Raw genomic sequence first — 13,320 nt, forward strand, 5'->3', positions numbered from 1 at the left:
ATTAGCGTAAAAAAATCAATTTTTTTATATATATTAAAAATTATTTTTTACAAATATTTTTTAAATATATGTAAACTTTTCAGAAAATGTCCAAATATGTCCACCTCCAAATCGAATTTGAAAGATAGCAGGGGGTATATACTAATAAATTCAGAAGTAAAATCGTGCTCAAATTTGCCACATTTAAAATAAAGTGGATTTTTCTATTTTAAGATGGGAGAAATTTTTGTAAATTCATGTTGTGACTGTACGTTGTATCCAATTGAAATAGAACGGTAATACCCACATCTAATAACTGATTTTCCTTAAAATTCATATTTAAGGGTTTTAGAGTGTAGAAAACAAGAATGTATATTTTTTTGAAAATAGGTCAATTTTTTGTCATAGCCCCCACATAAAAGTACCGTCCGATTTTAGATATTTTGTGGATTTTAGCGACACTTTATGGCCGATTCGGCTGAAATTTGCTATTTTGACCTCTTGGAAGATATGAGTCCTTCGTACCAAAAATTATTAACATTGGTCAATGTTTTGGTTTAGACCCCACACAACGGGACCACCCTGTTCAACAAATTTTGGCAGGTTTTGGTCATTTTGGTCGATAAAACGTAAGAATTGCTGTTTGTACACATTTATTATAAATAATAATTAATTTCAATACAAAATGGACGTTGAAATAGTTTTGGCCAGAAAATTTGGATTTGGGACCATTGTGCGGAGGTACCGATATGACTTAAATTTAATTTGGACAAAACATTACGAGATCCATAACTTGGACCGAGAGTTATCATGAGTTCCAACCTGCCTGACAAACAGAGATACAGACGGACGGACCGTGGTAAGTACTTCCATCTTGGCTGAAACGAATATCGTCCAAACATATGTGATGTCTTAAATCATTATTTTGATGAAATCTATACGATACAATCCTAGTGTATATAATCTCGCAATCAAAAGTCTGAGGTTACAATTATACTTCGGTAATGATAAGTAAAAATCAAGTGACGCACAAAAATTCATTTGTTTTCATTATTTTCTCATACTGTTTAGCAGCAAATTTGTCTAAAACAGAATAACAAAATTTTGGCGATGGCAGTAAAACAAATTTCTAATTGGCTTTCAATATGTAGTCCACGAAGGACCGACCCTTCATACATTTTATTCAATAGATTTTTTTATATATTTCCATTCCCATAATACTGAACTCGTTTTTTTTTGTTATAACCGGATGAGTTTTAAGCCTCGAGAGCTCTATACAGTTCGAATAAATAATAGACATGGGGTATATTCATTAAGGAATTAGCATTTGATAGTGGTATGATATGACATGAAGAAGTAATTCAGATTTTATTGGAAGTTTCTCTCAAAAACAGCTTACAAACAAACATTTTTAAAATATTTTCTTACAAAACTTGTTAATGATGTACATTTTCTGTTCAGAAACTTAAGAAAATATAAGTTTTAATTTGAAATCTTCAAATATACAAAAATTTTTATGAGAAAAAAATGTAATAACTAGTTACAGTAGCTTAAAAAATTTTGTTCGACCAAACCATTTCGGCCCCCCCCCCCCCCCCCCTGCGTACGTCCCTGTGTCCATGGGCTACAAAGTTTATATCCTTGAGAAAAAACTATGAAAAACAAGTAAGAAAAGTCTATAGTCGGACGGAGCCGACCATGGGATACCATATACCACTATTCCTGGACAATCGCTCTCCACGGAACTTCTTTTCAATGATTGTGAAAATTTAATTATCTGATATTTATCAGAGATGTAATGTATAATACTTATGACCAAAACCAAAAAGTTATCCAGCATGACAAAGACATTTTTGTAGCAGGAAAGGAAAATTTAGTTCACACAAACTAAAATGTAATGAAACCCACTTATGTAGTACTACTACTTCCGTTGTTTAACCGCTACGTTATTGAAATTTTTACCAATTTCACACAAAAGTTTCAGTCCATTTAACCCACTAAGTATTATCTGATCTTCACGTTGGTTTGTACGCTTTTTCTTCATCATAAACTCAAACTTTGTTTAAAATTTTGCGGGTTATTATTTTGACCTACAGAGCCGCTACAAAATTGGTTAAAATTTTGTTTTGGTCCATTTCATTCCCTAAACATTTCACTATCATCAGCAAAAACTAATCATTTCTATTCTGGCCCGAACCCAACCTCCTTAAAAAATTCGTTACAATCGGTCCATAATTGCGGCCTTAAGCTTGTTTACAATTTTTAATGGACGGACACACATCGCTAAATCGCTTTATCTCGTCGAGATATGAATGTTGGCATACCAAATAAGGGGTCTAGGACGAATATTTCGTGGTGTTACATAAACTTTTGGAGAGACAATATGTAGCATGGGATAAAAATGTGGTTCTCTACACAGAACCCATTATATATTAGGCAGTAGGCCCGTTATCTAGCAAACACTTTATTGCAATTTACATCAGACGAAAGGTCAGTAGTTTTTTTCCATATGTAGGCTACTTTGCGAAATATATATGTCCTCACGGAATTAAAATATCGACCAAAAATAAAATTTTTTATATTTTTCATACAAAAGTAATGGTCCATTTCACCCGCTAAAGAATATCAGATCATCATTCAAAATTGTAGACATCTTTTTCGACCTATACTCTTACCCGGTGCAAAATTTCGTGACTATTGATGTATAATTGCGACTTCGACTTACACTACAAACAAATAACGGAATATATTAGGCTGTAACTCTGTTATCTGATCATGCGTTTCACTTTCAAGTATATCTCACTTGTCCGGAATGTCACTTCCAGGAATCAAGATATAAGCTGTATATTAAAAATGTTCACAATTTTCACACAAAATTTTTAGTCCATTTAAACCTCTAAATATTATCCGATCGCCATCTCAAATTGCAAGCTTCTCCTTTGTGATATACTCTTACCTTATTTAAAATTACGCGTTGATCGGACTATTATTGAGACCTACAGAGCCGCTAGAAAATTGGATAAATATTATGTTTTTGGTCAATTTCACCCGCTAAATATTTCACGATCATCACCAATAAGAATAGGGATCTATTCTGATCTGAACCCGACCACCATACAAAATTTCGTGACGATCGGTCCATAATTGCGGCCTGGAGCGTGTTTACAATTTATAATGGACAGACGGACGGACGTTCAATTAAGAAGTAAATTTGGTAGCAAGGAAAGCTGCTTAAAATGGTCGCAACCCGTTATATTTGCTTAATATTAATTCGTTTACTTAAGATGTCAAGTTTTTATCTGGTAAAAGTCCGATATTAATGATTTCAACTTACAAATTATGTGTTTTTGTGACTACTCGGTAATCCGGACAATTCGATAATCCGGACATCGCCGAAACATGTGGTGTCCGGATTATCGAGACTATACTGTATATGCAAAAATTCCACAATTTTTACACATTTCGCGCCGTATCTCCAAAACCGTTAATTTTTTCTGAATACTTTCTTTTGGAAAAATATTCCCTGGAATATAATACACAACTCTCAGAACATGTCATTGTTGTAAAATGCCTCTATGCCGTTGTTTTCAGTACATTTTTCAACGACGATTTAATAAAAATGTCAATAATGTAGTGAAATCCGAAATGTGAGAATAAACTGTTGGTGTGAACTGTGTTTGAAATACGTGTTGTAAAAGATATGATGCAAAATACCGCTGAAACAACATGAAGTAAGCATTTTAGAGTTTCAGAATGTTCTAAAGAATTGTGGAGAACTTTATTTGGAAGATTTCTGCAAAAGGTTACTTGGTTCAACTCCCAATAGTTTAACCGATACTGACCAGATTTTCAGCAATTATGTAAAATTATTATGGTTGCCACCGTGGTGCAATGGTATGCACACCCGCCTTGTAAACATAAGGTCGTGGGTTCGATTCCCCGGCCAGGCAACATCAAAACACTTTTCAACGGTGGCAAAATACCCCTCAGTAATGTTCGCGACATTTCCGGAGTATTTCAGCTATGTAAAACTTCTCTACAAAGTGGTGTCTTAGACACGCCGTTCGGACTCGGCGATAAACTGTAGGTCCCATATCATTGAGCTAATATGAATCGGGCTGCACTCATTGATATGATAGAAGTCTCCCTTGTCCCTTATTGGATGTTTGTGGAACAATTATATTATATGTAAAATTATCTATATTTTATAGATGTTGATGCCCTAGATGGAGTTTTTCTTCAAAACATAATTTCTAGTAGTTTAGTGCTACAATATTGCTAAAGATAAAAAGGGCAAATTCCAATTCGTTTCTGAGATAAAGGCCTGATTAATGCAAAAAAGTGTAGATTTAGCCCGGTTTAGATGAGGCCGTAAAATCCGAACTGGATCTGACAGGACAAAACCCTACTAGGGTTTTTGTAGTCTAAATGTGTACTTTCAAAAAATGCATACTAGAAGTTGTTTGCATTTTCAGTGTTGCATAGTGTTAATATGCAAAAGGTCATTCATTCTTGCAACAGCAAATAATTTTTTGAGAAAAATATCTTTTCATTTCATAGTATTTAAAAAAACATATTCAAAGTGGTTTGTACGAAACCTTTTTTTAATAATTAAATGGAATGAACGTTATTTTTGGCATTAATAGGCAAAAGTTTATCCATACCCGCTACATTTTTGAGAAAAAAGGTCAAAAAGTCATAACCCTAGTGGGTATGAATAGCGGAGCCATTTCGTTGCCCAATAACGATGCTGGCGACGAAAGTAAATAATCTATGTTTTCCTATAATCCAGGTTAAGATACACGACACTCGCCGAAGGCATAGGGGGTGGACATGTGTTATTTTAGATGACTATACATAGCAATTAAATCCGAAATTGCAAAGCGCACATGATCAGAATAGGCAAGAAATGCGTGTGGATATTCACTCTGGATATGCTCAGTAAGAAAAAGATTAAGTTTACGCAATGGAAAGAGACGACTTAAAATATATAAATAATTCAAGCATTTGTATATGACGAAAGCTAGTTGGTACATAAATTGGCATCATTGTTATGGTAGAATCGTATTATTACTCCGATTTCACACTTGGAGGAATGTACATACATACATATGTCATGTACATATGTTAAAGCTTTCAAGAGACCAACTATAATTCAACTAAACTCCATAAATACTCTATACTCCTTTTTAACCAAAGCTTTCACATCGAAGATCTGTTCTACTTGGTTTGTAGTTATTGTCACGCCTCCTGATAATGGGAATCCCTCCAAGATTACGAGCGAGATGCAATAACAAATAGCCTAAGGCTGTTAAATGTCTGCACATGTGTTCCATAATAACATTATAGCAATTCAATTATAGATGCGGACGGCCTTTTTATTTACATGGCTTTAAAAGTAATCTGGTGAATTCATATAAGTTTTGGCACTTTGTACTGTGAAGAGGGTGCTCTTCTTGCCCGTGACTACTGATCAATTAAGAATTTGTGAGCCAGTGCATAAACTCTCTTGGCCCATTGGCAATGTTCCTTAATTAAAAGGAACTTTTTTGTTCATCGTCAGAGTACCATCTTCTGGCTGGTAGCTAGCTCATTGCCTATTCAAACATGGGTGCAACCGACGATGCAATTCCCTGGAGTTCATTGTTCTGCTGTTGCTGCAAATAAATCCCATGTTTTATTTTTGTATGATTGACAATTAGAGAAAAAGATGGCCTAACAAGCTGAAATGCAAATTTTCACAAGAAACTAACAATATGTGTACGATTTGGTCAGTTCTGTGTGTTCGCAGCCATTCCAGTGCCAGTATGCTGCTCGAGACAATCGTGATCTGTTGTATCATTTTGAAGAGTTCTTCTATGAGATAACTTAAAAAGGCAATGCCAGTTGAACGGACATCCCAGCATACATACCGCTCTATGCCTGCTGTTTGTATGTATGCATTTTTTATACGCCATGCTATGGGGGATAGCCAACTTCAAGAATAGCTTTTGCTTGCTGTAAATGTATGGCTAGGAACACAATTTGCATGTCTTTCTTGTTAATGGCAACAGAGCACAAACAAACAAACAACAAAATAACCAAACCACAACAAACAATCAAGCAGACGGGCAACAGACTTACATACGAACAGATGAACAGCCAGCCAAAACCAAATGAGAAATGCGAAGTACACAACGTTAATGGAACAAACAAGTGTATTCGCCTCCACGTCTCTCGCCAACTACCAGTGCTTTTATGCCACTATCATTGTCGAAGCTGCAACATCCCTTGCTACCGTCTTCGCATAATGTATGGAATTTGAAAATGACAAAAATTATACGTTTTCTATGAAACAGCTAGAGATTTGTTCCTAAATCAATTAGTCTGTGTAAACAAAGCACACACACACACACACTGTGGCACATGTGTTGTCGATTCCACAACTGAGCTTGTGGCTTAAGTCTTCCGTTTGCCGATGCTACGACATCCATAAAATTAGTAAAAATACGACGACAACGACAACAAAGACGATCAAGAAGAAGTGCGTAGATATTCCTTTGAGGTCCGCGCTGTGTATTTTATCAGTAGCCATTGTAAATGTCATTTTTTAACAAAATTTACCATGCCATAAACATATCCTGCCTTCTTGACACATTGCCAAACGGCACTCACACACAGGCATCCATGGAAAGAGCAAACGGTTTGCATACTACACGGGAGTTATGGCCAATATTCGCACCAGCATTTGTCGCCTGTATTTCGTTTGCCAAGTTGACTTCCCCAACAAATAGTACTGTAACACCAACAACAATTACAATCATAGAACATACAAGAACACACAATCATAGAACAAACAGCTTTATGCTGTCAGCAGCGAAATAAAAGTAAAAACGTTGCAACATCTGCAAATGCAACACCATCGCCCTAGCAGAACAAACAGACGCAAAGCATAACAATATAAGCAAATGAATTATTAACTATTAGGAATGGAAACCAGCATCCCAATGAAACATATGAAGAAGTTTACAAGTTCAGCATGAACCTGTGACACACCATGGCATTCATATTTGGAACGAAAAATCCGTAACCGGAATATTTACCTACAAAAAATGCTTGGCTGTGGTATCGTTTTTGTTTTGTTGAGAAAACTGATCTATTGGAGTAAAATTCAAAAGTACTTCATATCTGCAAATTTGCAATAATGTTTGTATAAATAGAAGTTATCAAACTCGGCCTTTGTCTTCTAGCCATTCATGTCCGATATGCCTGATGAGCTGAATTAAACCACCAGCGAAACGATAGTAGCATATTTGTTGGGGGTGTGGACTTCGCTAGAATTCACTTTTTCAATACAAAACTCCTTAGGTCATGTTAGCTCGATTAATTCAATTAATTAACCCACTTAGCGCCGAGAATTTTTTTGCAAGAAAACTTAAAATTATTTATGAAAATAATATTTTTGAGACTTTTTAAGCATTTTTAAGAAATAACTTTTTTCTCTAAAACGTATAGTTTTCCTGCAATCGGGACTTCTTTTAAAAGTGCCAAAAACTTTAGAGGGTAATATATGTAGGTGTATCCTTATATGCCAATCCCTTGGTTTTTGATTGAAAAAATACTCTTACTATATTCCTAAAAAATCCCTGAATTCTTATGATTTTAACATTTATGATTTAATTTTTCATCAAAAGTCGAAAATTACAAAAAGTCGATTTTTTAATAGCTTGGGCTATAGGCCAATTGCGTGGAAATGCATAGGTTAAATGAAGTTTTATAAGCGTGAAATGACAGAAAACAGACAATACTATAACAAAATGCAAAAAAACGCCACAAAAATATTTTTAGAGTTTTACGTCAATTTTTGCCATTTTTTTGTGGCTTTTAAACGACAAGTGACTTTATCTGGGTTAAATAACTTATTTTTTTCATAACAGATTAATTTATTCTTTAAAAGATCAAAAAAAAAGATGACATCAATCATGCTATCGGTAACACTAACTTAATATAATATCATATATAATATCATTAATTACCGAAATTATATTTTTAATTTTACCGATTGTTGTCTGTAACTCCAAAAATGAGTTATGGCCTGTTTCAGTAAGACGATTCATTTGTTCGTTCGTTCGAACTACAGCTTTTTCAAATGTAAACATTAGGTCTGTCGGGTTATTTTCCCAGCAAGAATTGTCCAGCAAGAACTTTCTCAGAGCGTAAGGAGTTTTTATTCTCTTTTGCAAGAAAATTGTAAAAAGTAAACAGACACCTTCCCAGCAGTGATGCCAGATTTGCCGATTTATCGGCATTTTGCCGATTTTTAGTCCAAAAAAATAGAAATGCCGATTTGCCGATTTTTACCCCTAAAATGCCGATTTTTAGTTAAGGCAACTTGTTCACATAAAATTTCCATTTTGTATGAAAATTGTGGTTGCTAGAACTAATTTGGTACAATAACAAAAACAACTATATCGTCAAGAGTAGTTTGATTAATAATAATATTTTTTTAATATTTTATAAAAACAGTTTGAATTTTCTTGATTACCATAACGTGTACTTCAGTATATACGTCAAGGAAATTGTTCAAAAAACGAAATTGTCGAAAAGTGGGTTAGTGGAAATAATTAAAACCTGCACAAACTTTTACATTGAACTTTGTGGCCAGATTCTGAAGCGGTTTAATTTTGAAAATAAATTTAAGTGCCTAGCTTCAATAAATCAAGGTTTAAAATAAATTCATTTTTCATTTTTCGACATTATAAAGGAATACGAATGTTTTATAAACATAAACGAAAAGCAAGAATCACGCGAACCTTAACGTTTAAATTTCAAAAATTCGGTTAAAGATAAAAACGTAGAGTTGCTAGAATTTTGGAAAACAACGTGTGAATTAATATGTGCAAATTCTGAATCATTATTTCCTATTTGGTCCAAATTTATTAAACATGTTTTAGTCTTGCCACATTCTTCAGCAAATGTGGAAAGAGTTTCTAGCCAAGTAAATTTAAATAAAAACAAGTGCCGAGATCGATTAGTTAGGGACTCGATGGAAGGAATTCTCTTTACTAAAGACTACTTAAAATTAAATAAGTCTAATAAGTCTGTTATAATGTTGTCATTAAAAATGATTTGTTACAAAACTTTAATTCAAATATTTATTACAGAAATTGAATTTAATTGTAAACCAATATTTCAAAATTCTAATACAACTAGTAAGAAAGTGTCAGTCGGCTTTGCTGACAGAGGTATACCCTCAGCCTATGTGAATTGAAACTTTCTTCTACGGACAGTTCGAATGTTTTTAAGGTCTTTTCAGAATTATGTGGCCATTTTTACACATTTGAACTTGGATTAAAATTTAAATTCAAAAGTGTTGTGGAGGTGGTACTTAAAGGAATGGAGCGACATAGTCCATTAGGGAAGTGGATTTTATTTGGAGAGTTATATATTTTCGATAGATATCGCGCCCACTAGTCATTTCAGTGGGTCATCGTATAACTTTTGGAATCGGTTGATCAGTTCCATAGGGGTTTTTACACCTCGGGGTATATTCTCAAGAAATATGGACATGCCCCTGCAAAAGCTTTTACCGTCGTAATGGAGGCAGCGTATTCAAATTGTTTCAAGCAAAATCGAAGTGATTCGAGAGCAGGGGCTGGATTCTTGTTCTATGAAAAATTGAAATGAAAAATATTTCCTTTATAATTTTTTTCATTTGACAGTTTTCTCCTTTGTAAAAGTTTTCATTTTACATTTTCATAGAAACCGAATTGGGCCTCAGTAGTGGAATTCTGTAACTCATTTTTCGAGTTACCGACAAATATCGATAAAATTAAAATGCTTATAATTTCGGTAATTAACGAAAATTTTCGGTAAGTTAACAACCAAAATAAAGTTGTCGCTAAGTCCTAGCGATGGCAACAGTGTTGTCAACTTTTATTGATACTTTTCATTCATAATTTTGCGTTTTCATTTGACCGATTTTTGTCGGTAACTCAAAAAATGAGTTACAGAATTCCACTACAGGTTTTAAAGAAAACTTATACGAAATTTGGTGTGGGAGGTACCCGAAGGAATAGACAAATAGATTCCATATTCGTACCTAATCTATATCTTGTAGACATATTAGGAATGTGTAAAGTACTAAATCGACTAAATCAGTCACTCCTTTCAAGAGTTATCGCGCGTACAATTTTTCCGAACATTTTTGGACTTTTGTGGGAGAGATACCTGAAGGAGTGGACCGATATTGCCCATCTTCGAACTTAAACTAAGTTTGGACAAAATAGCCAAACCTTTGAAAAATTGACTCATCCATTCGAGATTTATCGTGCGCACCAGCCAGACAGACAGACAGACGGACGGACATTGCTAAATCGACTCCAAATTGTCTGAAACACATTTCGTCCAAACATACTTGGGGTCTAAAACCATTATTTCGATGAGGCACATTTTGCCCGTATGAAAGTTTATATACCCTCGTTAGAATAAGTGCTGAGGGTATAAAAACAATCACCTTATTAATAACCTCTTAAGACAAAATTGTATACGTTTTGTTTAGCTTGACTGAATTGAAAATATATTGATTTCATATATACATACACGTACTTATAAATATATACTACATATGCATATGGTAAAACCATTTATATTCATACATATTTTGAATTATTGCCTTGGTTTATGAATTGTTAATTGTTTTGTTGTACTTAAAATGTTATTTTTTAAACTTATGCTTATTAAATAAGCGATAATTTGAACTGAAATAAATGTTTTTTAATTTGCCGATTTTGAAAATTTTTTGCCGATTTTGGCACCCGAAAAGTGCCGATTTTCGACCAAACTTATCTGGCATCCCTGCTTCCAAGCAGAAACCGCCAACCAAACCAAAAAAGGAATTTTTCAACTTTGTTCTCCGAAAAAACAATACAATTAGGCTTGCTATTTCCACAATAAAATTGTTGTTCATTTTCACAAACATAAATCACAGAACAATTAAAAACAGCTGATTATTTTCAGGAAGAAGAAGAGTTTGCAAGTGCTTGCTAGAAGAAATTTATCCAGCAAGAATTTGCAAACTCTCACTAAAAGAACTGTCAAAATGTCACTCTCGATTCGTTCTCTTTTGCTGTTTTTTTTTGTGTTAACAAACGACTTCCAGCAACAATTGGTACAAATTGTTGCAAGTTTTAGGGTAACCAGACAGACCTATTATAGTTGTAATTCGAAATAAAATGGAATAATACGAATTACAAATGGAATAATTCGAACTGCAGTCGGAATAGTTCGAATTTCAAATTGAATAATTCGAATTACAAATATGAAATATTAGTCCATGTTTATAGTATAGCCTTTTGCAGGGTTTACCTTTTTAATGAGGATTTATTTGACGTATACGCCAAGGAATTGACATTTGAACCCACTGGAATTGTTAAATCCGGTTATATATAAACGTACTATTAAGCGCATTACAGGTATTTGATCAAAATTGTATTATAATGTACCAAAGAAAATGAGTAAAAAGTTGAAAAAAAACTATGTTCTAACCGACTATGTTTATGTGGATAACCTTTTTTGTTGGCTTTATGGGCAAAGACATGTGAACTCCGTTTATTCCAACTTCGGCAGAAGAGACGAAAAACAACAACATTATATTACGTTACAAAGATATCATAACCGACTCCACCAACAACACCATAACTACAAAAAGTTCCTCAATACTTTCGTTAATGTGAGCAATGCCTTCTTAGAGATTCAAAAGGGTTTCACGACAAGCTGTTCTTCATCTCCGCCTGATTATGCGTAGCTTCATGCTGTTCTTGCATTTGACTGACGATGGTCGCAGCGGCTGATGGTGTTGGGGCTGCATTGACTTAAACAAACCTTTTTATGCATTATTCATGTTATTGAACCTTGTTGGAGGCTATACTCCTGCGGACACGGACACAAACAATAAGGCAAATGATAGCAATAAGAGATCGGCAACACTGCTGCAGGAGAGGGAGCAGACAATTCGACGCAGGAACAAACAAAAATAAAAACTACACAAATTATGACTTGCATAACCAAACTAAGCAGAGAGAATAGCCTAACCAGAAATGAAAAGAAAAAATCTACCAAATTGCGAGTAAAAACAAACTTATGTATGTATATTTACATGACTGTGTGCGTGTGTGTGATGTGGAGTGGCGACATCGCCTATATGAGCCTGTGCGTGAGTATGTGAATGTAATTTCACTAGTCATAATGGGATTTGCAATGCAAATTCCATGTACAACAACTGCAAAGAGATCAACACACAGTGCTAGTTCAGGGCACACCCCTCACATCCCAAAGTTGCACCGTGGTGGCATAACACTGCTGCTGCCGCGATTGTACTGAATGACAGACAGCCCTTTGTAACAATGATATGAACAAATGTCCCGAATGTCATAAAATCTACACGAGCTGGGGGCATAATCTGACTTACCCTAAGCTTGCTTCGATCAGCAATATACAGACACACACACACGGATGAATGCATGAACGAAGAGTCTTATACTGTCAAGTTTTAATGGCATTAGTTTTGCCTAAAAATGTCCTAAACCAATATGTCAAAAATATAAATCAAATCAAGCCGTTCGTTTCATTCTCCAACGTTAAAATTGTTTGTTGATCCTCGATAACTGCTTCACCACCAGCAGTGAATAAATTTCCAGGCCATCCATGTGACTATCACGAGTCATTGTCGCAGCTGCCATCTCTTTTTGAATAAAGTTGTCCAGTTAATGTACGACAAATAGCAGCAGCCACTCTCTTAGCTAAAGGAAAAACGATACAGACCCTAATCCTAACCGCTGCTTAGTGACTTCTTCTCCCAGTTCCACAATAATATTTTTCAATTTCATATCGATTTCAATTTTCATTTGTACAAATAAAGCTATAAAGACAAAATTATAACAATTTCTTACACAGCAAAGCACTGCCCAACTGAAGACGAAATGAAGGAGTCAATTTACGTGCCTGGCTAGAGATGAAGTACAGAGACAAAGAAGCTTACATGTCTGATATTGGTGTGGCACAAGCATCCATGTTTCGATAGTTGCCTGTTTTGCACTGGCATCCTGCTACGGCCAAAGTCACATTCGTTGCTAGTCATCTTCATCATAAATGCCTACGGCGTTTTTATTATTGAAATTAATTCATTCGCTAAGTGATGGTGGTCGCATGTTTTGTATCACATCATACCATTTGTTTGTTCCCTTATTGTTTTTCTTTGCCCCATGATTGCTCTGTCCAGCATGAAGTCTAAGTGAATTAGTAAAAGTATTAGGTAGAAACAGATCTATACAAATTAAAAGTGAACTAAAGTTTGTAGTTAAA

The 13,320-nt window shown here is 34.6% G+C and overlaps 1 protein-coding gene across 1 annotated transcript in view; it reads right to left on the reverse strand.

Annotated features, from left to right (window-relative positions):
* Nucleotides 1-13,320, reverse strand: part of CrebA (Cyclic-AMP response element binding protein A) — a 220,645-nt gene that overhangs the window by 186,087 nt on the left and 21,238 nt on the right. The window lies entirely within an intron of this gene.

This window comes from Musca autumnalis, unplaced genomic scaffold (assembly GCF_047663935.1).
Source record: "Musca autumnalis isolate F117 unplaced genomic scaffold, ASM4766393v1 scaffold_4, whole genome shotgun sequence".
Lineage (NCBI taxonomy): Eukaryota > Metazoa > Arthropoda > Insecta > Diptera > Muscidae > Musca > Musca autumnalis.